This window comes from Danio aesculapii, chromosome 5 (assembly GCF_903798145.1).
Source record: "Danio aesculapii chromosome 5, fDanAes4.1, whole genome shotgun sequence".
Taxonomy (NCBI): domain Eukaryota; kingdom Metazoa; phylum Chordata; class Actinopteri; order Cypriniformes; family Danionidae; genus Danio; species Danio aesculapii.
Window position 1 is genome coordinate 56,302,889 of NC_079439.1, and position 16,653 is coordinate 56,319,541.

Below are 16,653 nucleotides of genomic sequence, written 5' to 3' on the forward strand. Positions count from 1 at the left end.
TTTTTCACATAATCTCCGTTTACAGACGTTGAAGTGCCACAATTGATGACTCACTAGTCACTATAGCCTAGTCTCTCTCTCTCTCTCTCTCTCTCTCTCTCTCTCTCTCTCTCTCTCTCTCTCTCTCTCTCTCCTCTCCCCCCCCACCCCCCCCCCCCCCCCCCCCCCCCCCCCCCCTCTCTCTCTCTCTCTCTCTCTGTATCTCTATATCTCTGTGGTCCACCCAGGGTCGTCGTTTTTGCTAAATAGTGCTCGGCTGTTGAAAGGCGTTCTCGGAATACGCTTGCGCTGTAGGCATTACCAACCAGCTTTCCTGCCAAATACATGTCCTAGATGCAGACTCATTGCGCGGCGTCGGATGCTGTGCAGGTGGGAGAGCAAAACACGCGTGAAAACAGATAGGAGCGGGCGAAATGACATGGACAGGTCTTGCAGAGGGATGCAAAAGAAAAGCCATCGGTAGACCTCTCCGTACATATTCTTACGTGCCACATCCATCCGCAATATCACACCTTTACTCTCTCCGGCTGATGCTGCTGCTGATGTCTCTGCAGGTAGGGCTGCGAAAACACGCAGTTTACGCATTGCATTCATGTTGTGATTGGTAGGGGGTATTTTTCAACTGAACTTTATAATGCTCCAGTGTTATGTTTTGTTTTGACGGATTGGTGTACTTTTAATGCCTTTAGGAAAAAAAATGTGGCGGTTTATGTCGCAGTACGCTGCTTTTAAGGACGTCAGTGAGCCGTGAGGGAACAGTAACGACCCGCCCTTTGCAAATATCATAGCAGAAAGTCTTTAAGTGTGCCTCTGTGACAAATGTGTCTAAATGCTCTGTTTTGAGCAGGTATAGATTAGGAAGTGTTTACACAAGACTCAGCTTCTCACGTATCAAGGCATGACTGAGCAAATAACAGCAATAACATCACAGGGGAGGTTTGGCATCTGTGCATTAGCCCTGTTCTTGGCTGTAAATTATGAAATCTTGGTAAGGTGAACATGGCTATTTTTGTGTGATCTAGCTATGATTGAAACTACGATTAGCCTAACTATGATTATTGTTGAGCACTGCACTGTCTGGTAGCCTATTTAATATTGAATGAATGAATAGGCTACACTCAAAAATATATATAATTTTGCTCGTTCAAACTACTTATTTAAAATGAGCTTAAACAACACAATTCTTGAGATTTCGTTGGGACAACTTATTTTTGTATGTTTAATCCACATAAATTTGTTAAAAGTGTTAAGTTAACTTAATTTGTGTGATGTGTGGAACCCTGCATTTTTTACAATGTACAATATTTGTATATATATATATATATATATATATATATATATATATATATATATATATATATATATATATATATATATATAATATATATATTCAGAGATATAGTCAGAGATCAAGATATATGCATATATATATAGTACACTGATTTATAATATAGGCTACTTGTTTACTGATATAATGGCATGACTGCTTGTTAAAAATGCTACTGCTTTAAAGAAGTTGTATGCCAAACAAAGCACACTATTTGTACTTATGCACTACTATCTCAATCTTCTTGTGTGTATGAACTTTCTAAAGACATTTTTTTCCATTCACCACTAGAGTCAGGGTTTATACTGTCATGGAAAACCTTGAAAAATAATGGGAATTTGACATGGCATTTTCCCGGCCTGGAAAAATTTTGGAAAAACAAATAGGTCATTAAGATTTGACAAATTTAACTGATATCTTGTATATATTTTAATAGACAATATTGGTTTATTATTATTATTATTTAATTTCAAATATAGTCTATCTTTTCATGTGATGTTCTTTGCATGGGGTAAAATGGAAAGAACAAAGATAATTATACAAAATAATTATAAAAAAAAAATTAATTATTAATTATTATAATTATAATTATTAACAAAATAATTATTTCAAATAATTTTTACAAAATAATGGCAAATCTTTAAATAAAATTTTTACATGATGAGTTAATGCTGACCAATAGTATCTTGATGCAGCCTTTATGATGCAAACTGAGATTGCATGTCTCAGAGATGCAACGTCAGACACAATACACTCATTGGAGCTGGTGACGTCACTGTGAGGGGTAGGGTTAGTGGTGGGGTTAGGTGAGCCCATTAAAAAGCATTGCATGCAGCTCAGATTGCACTGCACCAAGTCTGCAGCCAGACCCATCTCATGCTAATGGCACTGCACATGTGAGTGGCGTCCTCTAATGAAGCTCCTGAGTCCACATTATTCTTCAGTCTTTACCAGACACTTGTTTTTGATGTTAAGTTTTTTGGATGAAATAGCATTTCTAATGTAATGTAGTGTTGTGATTCCATTTGTTAATCAAATTAATTTCAGCTTTTAAAACTAAAATCGACAGTCAGAATTGAGTAATTGTAGTACTTTGTATATTTCATTTTGCTTGTGTGAAACTTTCATTTAAAAAAAATAGTTGCTTAATGGTCAACCTCCTTCCAAGTGTTGTTTGTCATGTTTCATCTGTCATTTTGTCAAAGGAATGACTTACAGGTCTTCAAGCCATTTAAATCTATCATTTGTTTTCAGTGATTTCCCAGCATTAATGTTCTAATATTTTTGTGTATAAATTGCGCTTAAGGGTAGGCTTAGTTGTTTTTACTGTTTTCTGTCCTTGGCCAATCACACGCTCTCAGATTATTTGATCTGTGTAAGCATTATCAATACATTTTACATAGATCTAAAAATCAATATAAACTCAATGCTCAAGCATAATTGAGTACAGCCCATTTTGAAAATGAATAGTTTTTATTAATTTCTCAGTGAATATAGGCAATGTATTTTGGTGCATTTAAACAAAACAGATTTATTATACAGATATATTTATTAAACTAATATTTTAGTCCCCATACATATTTAGAAATTGAAAGATAATTGAATAAATAAGAATTAAATTCAAGCAAAATATTGCAAAAAAAAAATAAAAAATAAAAATACAACCTACAAAATTTTTCAACAGAATTTTTTATTTCAATTTTTTTTTGCTTCTCTTTATTTTTCCTCTTTTTTAAAATTTGTATGTAACATTTTTCTATTACATACATTTGGGTGTACTAGTTTTTGGACAGTTATTGTAAGTTATTTTGTTAGATAAGCTCCAGATTTGGCTTCAGTACTGACTAATCTATTGAACAGTTGAAATCAGAATTATTAGCCCCTCTTTGATTTATTAATTTATTTTGTTCCCCAAATGATGTTTAACAGAGCAAGGAAATTTTCCACAGTACATCTGATAATATTTTTTTTCTTCTGGAGAAAGTCTTATTTGTTTTATTTTGGCTAAAATATAAGCAGTTTTAAATTTTTTAAAAACCATTTAAATTTATCAAAATTATTAGCCCTTTTAAGCTATATCTATTGTTTTCGATAGTCTACAGAACAAACCAACGTTATACAATAACGTTTTACCCTATCCTGCCTAGTTAACCTAATTAATCTACTTAAGCCTTTAAATGTCACTTTAAGCTGTATAGAAGTGTCTTGAAAAATATCTGTTAAAATATTATTTACTGTCATCATAGAAAAGATAAAATAAATCAGTTATAAGAAATTAGTTGTTAAAACTATTGTGTTTAGAAGTGTGTTGAAAAAATCTTCTCTCCATTAAATAGAAATTAGGGAAAAAATAAACAGGGGGGGGGATAATTCAAGTGGTTCAATAATTCTGACTTCAACTGTAAATGCACAAACATACTATTGTATAATGCTGAGCACTGTAGATTGTCATGTATTTTACGTGTGCTGTGCATAAACAGAATTTATCTCTGCAGAGTTTAACTTACTGCTTTGTTTTCTACTGCAAATTAAATTATCCATATGCTTTAGGTCCACATTTCTTAGAGTTCAGATTAATCACAGTACAAATGCATATCTCATTAAGGGTGGCAAATGGAGCCTTTTATACAATCACAGCCCTATTGTAAATATTGCAGATTTTATTGATTGTGAAAAAACTCTGTTTATAGTTCTGTTATAGACATTAGCATCTATATGTAAATCTGTTCACAATCAGTGTAGAATCATTTAAGTTAAATGACAGTATCAGGGCCCTATCATACACTCAGTGTAATAACGTGCAAGGGGTGTATGGAGTGATTTGTTGCTATTTTCAGACCAGCCCAACTGTAATTTTCATGTTTTGTATTGCGCTGTTTAAATAGCAGATCCATTTGTGCCACTCTGTAGACTCATGGGCGTGCTGGTCTAAAAAGGAGGTGTGTTAAGGTGCATTGTTGGCACGTTGCTATTTTGAGGAACTGAACAGCACCATTGACCAACTAAAAGCCTGTCTAGCGCAGTCCAGTGCAGAGCACGTTAGTTATGCGCCTATGCAGGTCCAAATGCTTTTACATTGCTTAATACGCACATGATGTACAGCAATACACAAATATCTTTACATATGAAAACAATTAAAGGATTAAAATGTTAAAAAAAAAAATTATTTTCTGCTAAAATATATAAACCACTGTCTCCGTGCCTTCACCTCGAGGAGCTTTTTTCAGTTCATTCATGACAATTTGAATTTGTATAATGTTATTATTATTAGCAGTAGTATTTATTATTTGCATATTTATGTTTGTTTTAATAAAAACAAGTTTAGATTTGTCCACCTGTCGGGTTTTGGAGACGTCTGCATCACCATATGGGGCATAAGAATAGGACGTGTGTTTGGATCTAACTCATCTTTTTGTTTTTGACCACACTTCATTATTATTATTGTTCATTTATTTGTTTGCTGGAAATTATAACTGAATTTAGAAATAGTTTTGAAACAAATCTTTGCAGTTAACAAACTAAATTAAATATGTAGGCTAATGGATGTCTTCAGTGGGGTGTGTACAACACTGTTTCCTTACTCCACAACAGTAAAGGAGTAAAGTAAGGAGTAAAGTAAAGAGGTCCAATGGAGGAGGCTCGTTCTTTATCCTCGCTGCAGATGGTCTGTTTAACTGTTCTCTCACTAGTGAAGTGTTCAGTTTTTCCACCAGTCTGCCATGTAAATAGCAACAGACTTTTGGTTTATGCATAAAACACAACCATAACTCATTAAGAGAATAAGCACAACCCTGTTAGACCATGTGCTGTGGCACAAACTGTTAATTTTCCATCCTTAAAATATCAAAAGTGGATTCGGACATGTCCTTAATGCTTTTGCGCCATTCGCTTTAGACTTCGTGCCTAGATGGTTAAAATTAAGTCCATAGTGTTTAAAAAAATATATTTATGAAACAACTTCAAAAGCAGATCTGTCAACATATTTTGCAACCAACTTTTAAGCTCCAGTTGAGCCAGCTAAAAAGACAGTGGGAAGGATCCAAAACCCCATCCAGTGACAGTCATGAAACCCAGGACTGGTCAATAAGCCAGTTCTTCTGTGGACCTCTGTGCAATGAGTCTGGTCAAGGTTCAGATAGTTGCACTGAATCTGATTCCAATGAAACAGATTACATTGAAACAGATTGCTGTACAGTTTATTTGCAGTTTTGATTACTATTACTATCTTATTATTGTTTATAGATTTGCATATTGATTATGGCATCTGCTGTATCAACATATTGATCTAAATGGGTCTGAAGTGTTATCATTTTTCTCGGCTAAAGGCATCATAGCAGCATTGCATGCACTGTTGCAGAATAATAGCAGGATAAACAAAGAAAGCTGCATTTCAAGACAATACTGTGGATGTTTTTGTATGTAAGTACTAAAGGAATCACATACAGATGCTTTGTGCTGGCTGTTGGACTAGCTTTGTACAGTTTGATTAAACAGCAGAGTTAAAATGGGAAAAATACAGCATGCACAATTTTTATGTTGCTAGAATCATAGAAATCTGGTTCATACTTTAAAACAAATCTAAGTTAAGGTGATTTAGCTCAGATGTCATTCTTTCCTGTCATAGCTCATCTGCATATTTTTACTAATGTTAAGATGCTGATGTGTCTGTGGTTTAAAAGATGGACCTTTGAGGGTCATTTGCTATAGATTCATCCAGACACACATGGATTGTTGTGTCCATGCACAGAGAGCAGAGATCAAAGGTGATTCTAAACTGAATTTCCCTAGAGGCACTGAGGGATTTTTTTTTTCTACTCTTTTTCTGACTGTTGCAGGCCATTTTTTTTAAATAGGCTCTTGTTTGAGAGCAGAGTGAAGCCTCGTCCCAGTCTTTTTAGGCAAATGTGTGGAGAAGCTGAAATGGAAAATGTACCTCCCTGAAGTGTTCTTTGACCTGCAGTATTATTGGTTTACTTTGATTACTGCTCTTTCTGTATGGACATCACGCACTTTCTAGCTTGCTTCCTTGGGGGTTTTATTGTATGTTATGTTATATTATATATATTTTTTACACATATGTCCTTTTTAAGAAGGACATTCATCTTTGTGAATAGCTTTTTCCATATTTTATTATGCACAATAATAACCATTATTTGTTATTTGCTTACTGCAAGGTGGTAATAACCACCAAAATCAATACCACCAATAGAACAAAACTATATTTCATAGTATCAGGAATTTGTATTCACAGTAATGTTTAAGTACATTTTAAAATAGATATTATTCCAGAAGATTGATGAAAAGAGTCATAACAAATACAGAAAAACAAATACAGACCATTTTTTAAAATTATTTGGACCTTGTGGAATATAGTACAGGGATGCACGATATTGGATTTTTGTCAGCATTTTTTTATCCTTTCGACTGAGTTTATGCTGATATTTTTTCTGGTTGCCTGTTTTTAAGAAGTGTTAGTGTTTAGTTTAATTTACAGAGTCAGATTTATTCCCCATAAGTGTTAGCTTCTTACAATAAATTAAAATCTGACTCATGATTTTACGCAAATTGGTGCTTTGTTTATAGATACAACTAAAATTTGTTTATTAGGCTAGTGTTTCCCAATCCTGTTCTTGGAGGCACACCTACAGTTCATATTTTGTCTTATCTGACCGATTAATTTCAGGTTTTGGAATCTCTTCTAATTACTGATTAGTTGATTCATGTGTGTTTGATTAGGATGATTTAAAAAAAATGTTGGAGTGCCTCCAGGAATAGGGTTGGAAACACTGCAGGCACTAGGACGCAGTGGCAAAGTCCCTTTAAGGCAAGCAATTTCACTCAGCAGCCATCTCTAAAATGCCTGCTCAGGCATTCTGTCAAATTTTCCAAAACTGTTGGCCAAGCCTACGATTACACTACATATTTGGAACCACCAATAAAATTAAACAATAACTCTCTCACAAGTTTCATTTCTAAACATCCGAATCAAACAAAATCTGCATATCTTCAGGTTGCCCAAACTAATGCGCATGTGCACTCAAAAGGAACAAGATCACAACACCAACCTCATTTATGGCTGTTCTACACATGATCATCCTCTGGATAATGATCATCAGATCGTGCTGCTTTTCTGAGGTAATTCACAACTTGTTCTTGATAGTGAATCTCCTCCAGAAATGACAGTGACTCTTTTTACAAGTTTGTGGGCGTTTAAGTATTTGCTGTCATGTGATGTGTGTTTGACAGGACGGAGTGTACCTCGTGTTCATTTCATGCAGATCACAAAACCAATAAAAAAGAAGCAAGTATTCGCTGAGATTCCAGTGCGTTTGTTGACCACCAAACTGTCGTAAAAGCACACGTCTGATCCAAGCGTCTCCATGGAGAAACATTAGCGACCGATGATTGGCTCCTGTACTAGTAGGCGGGGCTTAATTCCCAATATTGACAGTTAAACTGTTCCCTATATTCAAAACTATATGAGTGAGACGTCTTGTGTATTCTATAGTCTTTGGCAGAGGGAAACTGCTCAAGAGCCATGTTTTAAGAAAAAGGATACTTAATTCATCCAATAGGCCAATCCTTTTTCATATATTTTGATTAATATATAGAGCAAGCATATTATTACATAACATCATGGTATTTGTGTATTTTACTTTCAGTTTTCTAATCTAGGGTTTACAATGAGATTCAGTCATGTGACTGGGCAGGCATTAGGACCTGGGGGTGGCTGTTAGTCAACAGAGGCTGTAGCATTACATACAGTATGACTGTTTACCTTATTGAGGGATATGCTATTCTGTTTTTGCATTCGCAGTTTCAAATGGGTAATCAAAAACCGTTGACCTAAATCATGATTAGATCGCTGACCTGATCTTACTACAACTCAGCGCTTCTCAGGAACATCTTACTCAGACTCATGCACTCTGCGTGTGAGTTTGCCATGCCCACTTGATGATGCAGTATACATGGAATATTTAACTTTTTATTCAGTGATGGTATACAGTAGTCAACATTTGAAGTGGATAAAAAAAAGTTTTTCTAAGATAAATAAGTGTGTTGTTGAATAGTTTTATGATAACTTTGATGAAAGATTTTGAACCAATGTTGACTAATATATATATATCGCTATACTCCACAGCCCTGGTGTTCAACCATGACTAGATAATGCAAGGTAGTATATATGAAGTCTGTTTTACTTTTTTTTTTACAAATGTTTTTCACTGTACTCACAATTCTGCTGTATAGAGCAGTGTTTCCCAACCCTGTTCCTGGAGGCACACCAACAGTTCATGTTTTGGATGTCTGCCTCATCTGACCCATTAACTTCAGGTTTTGGAGTTTCTTCTAATGCAGAGTTTCCCAACCCTGTTCCTGAAGGCAAGCCAACAGTACACATTTTCATTCTCTCCCTAATCAAACACACCTGAAACAACTCATCAGAACATTAGAAGAGACTCCAAAACCTGAAGTTAATGGGTCAGATGAGGGAGACATCCAAAACATGAACTGTTGGTGTGCCTCCAGGAACAGGGTTGGAAACACTGGTATAGAGGAATATATTTCTGTTACAATCTCTTCAAGTTAAACTGAAATTTCATTTTTGCGATGAAGACAAAAAAAGTGCCAATAAGAATTCAAATATGGATATCCCTAGATATAGCTTATTAATAACAGTATAGCATGTGGAAATGGCATGCTGTGAGCCTCAAACACCTTTATTTCCTAGTTCTTATGTAAATTCTGTGAGTGTACAATCCTAGTAAAAAAAAACTAATCTAAAACAAATGCTCACCCTGGTAAGATTACAAATATATATATAGGCAGTAGGTTTTTATGTTCCTCTGTGTCGAGTTTTTGTTCACGGATGTTTTGTTTTTTCTAAACGCTACCTAAATGTTCAAGTAGCTAAAACTCGATCATTCAGAGGCAGGAGCCGGCGGATGTGCTACAACTTCAATTCAGCTCCTTCACGGGACTCGACACTTGTAAACATTCGCTCCATTGAGCTCGTGGCTCTCAGCAACCCACACTCGTCACCCCTACCAAGCGGACAAATCACTGTGCGGCGAGGGGTATGCGACCGTGCGTAGGATGCGCCAGACCATATTCGTGTGCTTGATGTAGAGATATAAATCAACCTTAAGCAGGCAGCCACTGAGGAACAGCATCACATCTGCTTATAGCTTGTCAGAATGCAAAATGCAGGATATATGGATTAAATAAATGTATCCTGCATTTTGCATAATGACAAACTATATACAGATGTTATATTGTTCCTCAATGGCTGCCTGCTTACTACACTTCAATGCTACACCTAATAGGCACATGTTCTGTTTAAATCTATTTTTTGTTAGTTTATATTGCACATTGTAAAATTTGCTGTGTATATCTGTGATGAGGCAACAGACCCAGGTTTCTTTGTAATGAGGAAACAAACAGATGCACACTGCTAAATATAAGGGTTTAATACATATTTTTGTTTTTATGTACATGAAAACTACAAAATACAGCTGTGTGCCCAAATGAGACAATTTGTAGGGTTAGAAATGTACATGTAAAAGTGTTTCTTGATTGCTTTTGCACTTATCTAACCACGTCTCTACTGTTTATATATTAGAGAACCATATAACACACTGTACCAATGCATTCTTTGGTACCTTTACGTAGTTATGCTATTTAATTTTCACACAGTTCACACAGTGCTACTTGTGATTTGTTTATCTATTAACATTTGTTTATGTATTGTGATTCTAGTATTTTTACATGCACACAAAATTCAAGCTATAATTTTGTGACCAATTCAAAATTTAATTAAAGAAATTTACCATCAGTAAGATAACTGAAAAAAGAAAATGCTCATTTTTATTCATCAAGAATGCATTAATTGCTCAAAATAGCACATTTTGTACAGTCATGCTGTTTAGTAAACCAAAGTTTACCTGTTTTAATCAGTGTGTTTAAAGAACTGAAGGTCTTCTCAGATGAAGCCGATTCCAGGGTTTGGAACTGTAGTTTTTAGGCAGTGTGTGCTGAGTTTTGTTTGATGGTTGTGTGATATCTTGAAAGTGAAGCAGATTCACACATACTAGGAGTCCAACATGGCCTTGGGCGGTTATCCTCATGCATTATTTTTCTTGTGTGGCCTTTCAAGTCAGCAAATTTTTATCCCTACAAGCAGAGTAAATTTTAAACTTCTTTCACAGCCTTTTTTTCCATCAGTTCTTACAGATCTCAAGGTTACTGGAATATTTTAACCATTCAATTCTGAAGTTGTACAGCAAAATTTTGTTTATTCGAACCGTCAACATGCATGCAGAGGTCATGTTCTTGTTTTTTTACACACCTTTTACTCTACTAAAATGATCAGTAGTCATATTCAGACGAAACAACTCTTTGTTTAGGTGGAAGCATTGAGAGTGATTTAATGGATTAAAGACGTACAGAAATGTTACAACTAATTAAGTGCTTTGACAAGATTTAAATGTCGATTATGACAGGCTGTAATAAAGGACAATCCACTTGCCCTTTGCAGCTGATGTATGATATGACTTTTCAAGATCATTTTGACCAAAAAATGTGCATTGTGCGTGCAAGAACTAACGTGGGATTGATATTATGTGACATTATGAGGTTTGCTTTGCCATTTTTTTATTTAGTCTGTACTAAAGATTAACCGATCTGTTTTTTATTTTATATAATTTATTTTCATTATATTTGAGCATGTTATGTTACCATTTAAACAATATTTACAACACCTAAATCTCCAGGCTTGCATATATGCAAAGGTGATAGACACTTTTGAGCTTTTCTTGCAGAGCTCATCAGTTAAATATACAGTTGAAGTCAGAATTATTAGTATCTCTCTTTTTTTTCTTTATTAACTTTTTCCCAAATGATGTCTAAAAGAGCATGGAAATTTTCGCAGTATGTCTGATAATATTTTTTCCTCTGGAGAAAGTTTTGTTTGTTTTATTTTGGCTAGAATAAAAGCAGTTTTTAATTTTATAAAAACCATTTAAAGGTCAAAATTATTAGCCCCTTTAAGCAAATTTTTTTTGACTGTCTACAGAACAAACCATCGTTATACAATAGCTTTCCTAATTACCCTAACCTACCTAGTTAACCTAATTAACCGAGTTAAGCCTTTAAATGTCACTTTAAGCTGTATACTATTATGTTTATAAATGTGTTGAAAATATCTTCTCTCTGTTAAACAGAAATTAGGGGAATAAATAAACAGGGGGGCTAATAATTCTGACCCCTTGAATTATTAGGCCCCCTGTTTATTTTCCCCCAATTTCTGTTTAACAGAGATTTGTTTCAACACATTTCTAAACATAATAGTTTTAATAACTCATTTCTAATAACTGATTAACTGATAACAAAGGCATTTTTTTGCTTCAATACTGTTAAAACCGCCAAATATAGTGTTATTCAACTATCTTGTGAAACTGTATTTATATCGCAATATTTATTGCAGAAAAATTAAATATCGCGATATCAGTTTTTCCAATATTGTGCTGCCATACCTGCATATATGAATAAGCATTCTAAACATATTTTATGTTTTTTAAACAGGAAAATTTGCTTGTATTCTCAGCAAGCTCACCATAGTGAATCAGACTACAGTTGTCACCAAAATGCTGCGTTCATCGTTAAATATCTTTTAGTGCATTTTGGCTTTAATAAGATTTCTTTAAGGAAATGGCAGCTTTATTCCACAAACATTAAAAACAGTGAGGTCCATGCCCTTTTTCTTGCTCTGTCCTCCAGTTGTTAAATTCACACACCTGACTTACACCTAGGGATGTGCTGATTTGGAAAATTTGACCCAATCATTTTAGCCAATAATGATAACCTTTTTATTTTGAGTCTGATAACAGATTAAATATAATTCTTGTTGCATTTTTTTCTGAGCCTGATGTGACTCTAAATCATCATACTGGCAAAAATGTACTTTAATAATGACCACACTGATGTGATCTTATTGCTAGCACTTCATGCAACACATGAGTTATTACAGCTGTGTAATTACAGGTCATCTTATCTGCAGGACACATCACTCTGATTTTTCCATATCAGATCAATGCAGATAATTGCATGTTTAGCTTTGATATGTCTGTGACATTCAGATAATATTGTCCATCCTCAAAATATATACATATAAAATCTGCAGTGTTTATGTCAATGATTCACAAAGGCTCACCAAAATTGGACAATAGAAGATTGAAAAAATTTTGCCTGGTCTGATAAGTCTTAACATTTGGATGGTAGGGTCAGGATTTGACGTCAACAATATGAAAGCATGAATCCATCCTGCCTTGTATCAACGGTGTAATGGTGGGGGATATTTTGGCACACTTTAGGCCTATTAGTACTATTTGTGCATCGTGCCAATGCCACAGCCTACCTGAGTATTGTTGCTGATCATGTCCTTCCCTTTATGACCTCAGTGTACCCATCTTCTGGCTACTTCCAGCAGGATAATGCACCATGTCATAAAGCGCGAATCATCTCCGACTGGTTTCTTGAACATGACAATGACTTCACTGTAATCAAATGGCCTCCACAATCACCATAACTAAATCCAATAGAGCACCTTTAGGATGTGGTGGAACGGGAGATTTACATCATAGATGTGCAGCCAACAAATCTGCAGCAACTGCATTATGCTATCATGTCAATGTGGACCAAAATCTCTGAGGAATCTTACCAGTAGCTTGTTGAATCTATCCCACGAAGGATTAAAGCAGTTCTAAAGGCAAAATAGGGTCCAACCCGCTACTAGTAAGGTGTACCTAATAGTGGCCGCTGAATGTATATTAGCTTCTATAGCGATATTTAGTGTTTTCACTGATTATTTATTAGCAAATTAGTTCTAAAATCTCAAGCTGTTCAACATCAAGTGATTATGTCAAATAATTACAATGTACCTGAATGACATGAATGACATTTTTTGGGGTCAACTATCCCTTTAACGAAGTTCAAAGAACAGGTTTAGCCCTGAATAACTAATCTGTTTACTGTAGATGCTTGAATGTTAATGACCTGGATGGAAGTTTTCAGTTTCCGTCTTGTGCTTACTTTAATTGTAAAAGATAAAAGGTTTCTTTTATCAAGCCAAAACATTCTTTACACTTGTTTTGAAGCATATAGCAGTGGTTTGTTTGCTCTCTTTGTTGTTTATCAAGGAGTCATTAACTTATAGAGGCTGCTGTAAAAGAGGTTTGGCCATAATTAGATTCAAAATAGTCTTGCATAGAATTATAATGAAGGTTCTGTAAGAAACTGCAGAAAAAATAATAGAAAGAATCAGGCTGAAAGAAAAGTGCTTGTTGTAACAATCTGGAGCTAGGCAAAGTTTTTAGAAGTTGTAATTAATTTGGGGGAATTTGCAGGACTAGGTCATGTTTCCAATATGAATACATTTTAATAGACATAATCCTCTGAGCTGGGTTGCTGAGCTGGGTTGAGAAAGCAAAGCTGGCAGAATATTAATACAGGGAAAACTGACAACAGAGACTTGAACTGACCATGCATAATAGGCTTTGCTGAATGACTATATTAATAATCATTAATATCCCAATCTGCTCTGTAATTGCAAAGCTGATGGTGTGATGTTGACTTTGCTGTGCTGTTTGTTTTTATTATTGTGAGTAGAAGATTCATCAGGATGAGAGATCTTTGAACGTCACAGTTCATTTCAAATCTCAACAGGATATGTATTACACGATATTTAATGGCAAAACGATATTTCATGACAAACTGCAGTTAATTTCAAAAATCTGAGGTGCAATATGATAGACATATTTATAAAGAGTTGTGTTGTGCAAACTTAAAAGTGCCATTGAGAACATCAGCACTGCTACATCAGGCTTCAAACTACTTATTCACAGAGATGTCTGTGTTCTTCACTAAATTCAAATGATATTCTTAGAGGTGATTGCGGGGTTGATTCGAAACCTATCCACATATAATCAATCCTACACTAACACTGCACATGAATAGATAAACAGTGCATGTTTTGCTTCACTTTGAAGCATTATATCCAACATTCATCAAACATGTTATAGATGTATTGATAAAAAAAATTATGTCTCCCTAAATATCATTGTCATTTCAACACCCAGTCCTATGGGTCATCTTTATCTTTACTCATTTGGTTTAACAAAGGCTAGCTAATTAGCTGTTTGAGTAAAGCTCCCTTGTTTGTCTTTAGACTTGTTGGTTTACATCCTATGCTGGAGTCTGTTGTGAATTTGCAGAAGATACAAAACCAGGAGGATTTTCGGATATCTTTAAAGCAGAATCCTTTAATAAGAACTTACCATCGCTGTGGTGTTCATCGAAAAATCTCTGTACTACTGCAGCTAGCACTCAGTTAAATACACAATATAGTGGGCAGTGCTTATTAGTGGAAACAGAAACTGCCATCACCGGTTTAGTACATTAATCTTGTTTTCCAATCCTTGCCTGTAAGTATCACCTGGGAATTTGTTAGACAAAAGACACAGTCATGCCTGGAACTGACAATATTTTAACAATAATTTTAACAGATTTATGTGTGTTCAGCATCAGATAAGACAACGTTAGAATCTGTTAGATTTCATTGTTGGGAAAACTGGGATTGAAATCGGTGACATAGCGCTGCAAGTGGAGTGATGACATGTCAGTGCCTCATTATTATTCAGCGACTGAGTTTTCTTATCCTATGAGAAGACCATGCTTCTTAATTATTCACGAGAGCATGTGATGCTTTCCAGCGACAGCTGTGAGACCCAGGAGTAGTTAAGCTTTTATGAATAGGGCTAGACTCTGGCTGCGGCCGGCCGTTTGGTTGGCCATCAGCTTCCGAGACAACCAAGCTGTTTGTGTGTAGCAAGCATTTTTGTTGGAAGAGTTATGAGAATTGGAGAATGGTGGAGTTCATGTCTTATCAGTTCGTTACAATTCTGACACATTACAAGACTGGACAAAAGTGAAGCAAATGCAGAGAGAGCATGATGGATGCCCAACTTCTGTGAGAGAAGTCATGTGTGTCAAAGAAAGCGAGAGACCAAACGTTCTTCACACTCTCTCTGCTTACGGTTCATTTTTGTCCAGTCCGATGCCTAATAATTCGTCCATGTTTTCTTCCAGAGTACCAACAGAGCTAATAGTTGGAATACATGTGCAAGTGCAAGGGACCTGCTCCACCGCTGACCACTGTGTCTGCATTTAGACCCAGGAATTAAGGAGGATATAGGTCTGATTTTTAGTCTGGGTTGCTGTGTGAGTCAGCTGACAGTTACTCGCGCCCCTGCTTTCCTGGTCGCGCCCAGTCTCCTCCCTTTGGTCCACACCAAATTATGAAGCATTTTTTTTTAATTTTCTGAGGTTGACCTGAACTGAAAGAGGGGTGGGCAGGGGTTATGACCCTTTAAAAGAGTTTGGTCATTTTATTAGGCTATCACTTTCTTAATGTATTAAAACATAGCCCTATATAGCTGCCAACTCTCACGCATTCGGCGTGAGAGCAACGCTATTGACAGTTTTCTCACGCTCTCACGCCACACATCCATTTTCTCATGCAGAGAGCAATTTTTTTTCCTTTATAATAAAGATGGTTTTAAATACTTTTTTTTGTTATATAAAGATGTTATTCTCTGTGTGCAACCGAACCAAACACTGGTGAAAGCAATGTAATCAAAAACAAACTGACACCCATCATACTGATGCGAAGACCTACCTTGCTTGATGCTGATGCGCTGCTCGCGTTCCTGCTCCGGGTGTGAATCCCAATTGTAAACATTCATGCCAAAAAAAATATGCGCTGCTCACGCGACGCTCATTTACCTTAGCTTGAGGATCCCGACTGGAATGTCCACAAACATAAGAATCAAATAACATACAATTGAAGTCAGAATTATTAGCCCCCCTTTGAATTTCTTTCCCTTTTTTAAATATTTCCCAAATGATGTTTAACAGAACAAGGAAATGTTCACAGTATGTCTGATAATATTTCTTCATCTGAAGAAAGTCTTATTTGTTTTATTTTGGCTAGAATATAAGCAGTTTTTAATTTTTTAAAAGTCATTTTAAGGTCAAAATTATTAGCTAATTTTTTTTCAATAGTCTACAGAACAAACCATCATTATACAATAACGTGCCTAATTACCCTAACCTGCCTAGTTAACCTAATTAACCTAGTTAAGCCTTTAAATGTCACTTTAAGCTTTATAGAAGTTTCTTGAAAAATATCTAGTCAAATATTACTTACTGTCATCATGGCAAAGATGAAATAAATCAGTTGTTAGAAAGGAGTTATTAAAACTATTATGTTT

At 35.4% G+C, this 16,653-nt stretch overlaps 1 protein-coding gene across 2 annotated transcripts in view; it reads left to right on the top strand.

Annotated features, from left to right (window-relative positions):
* Positions 1–286: 286 nt before the first annotated feature.
* apba1a (amyloid beta (A4) precursor protein-binding, family A, member 1a) overlaps positions 287–16,653 on the top strand; it is a 101,680-nt gene continuing 85,313 nt past the window's right edge. For both annotated transcript variants that reach the window (XM_056458523.1, XM_056458524.1), the window contains exon 1: positions 287–554. The gene's annotated coding sequence lies outside the window, so the exon portion shown is untranslated. The remainder of the gene's footprint in view (positions 555–16,653) is intronic.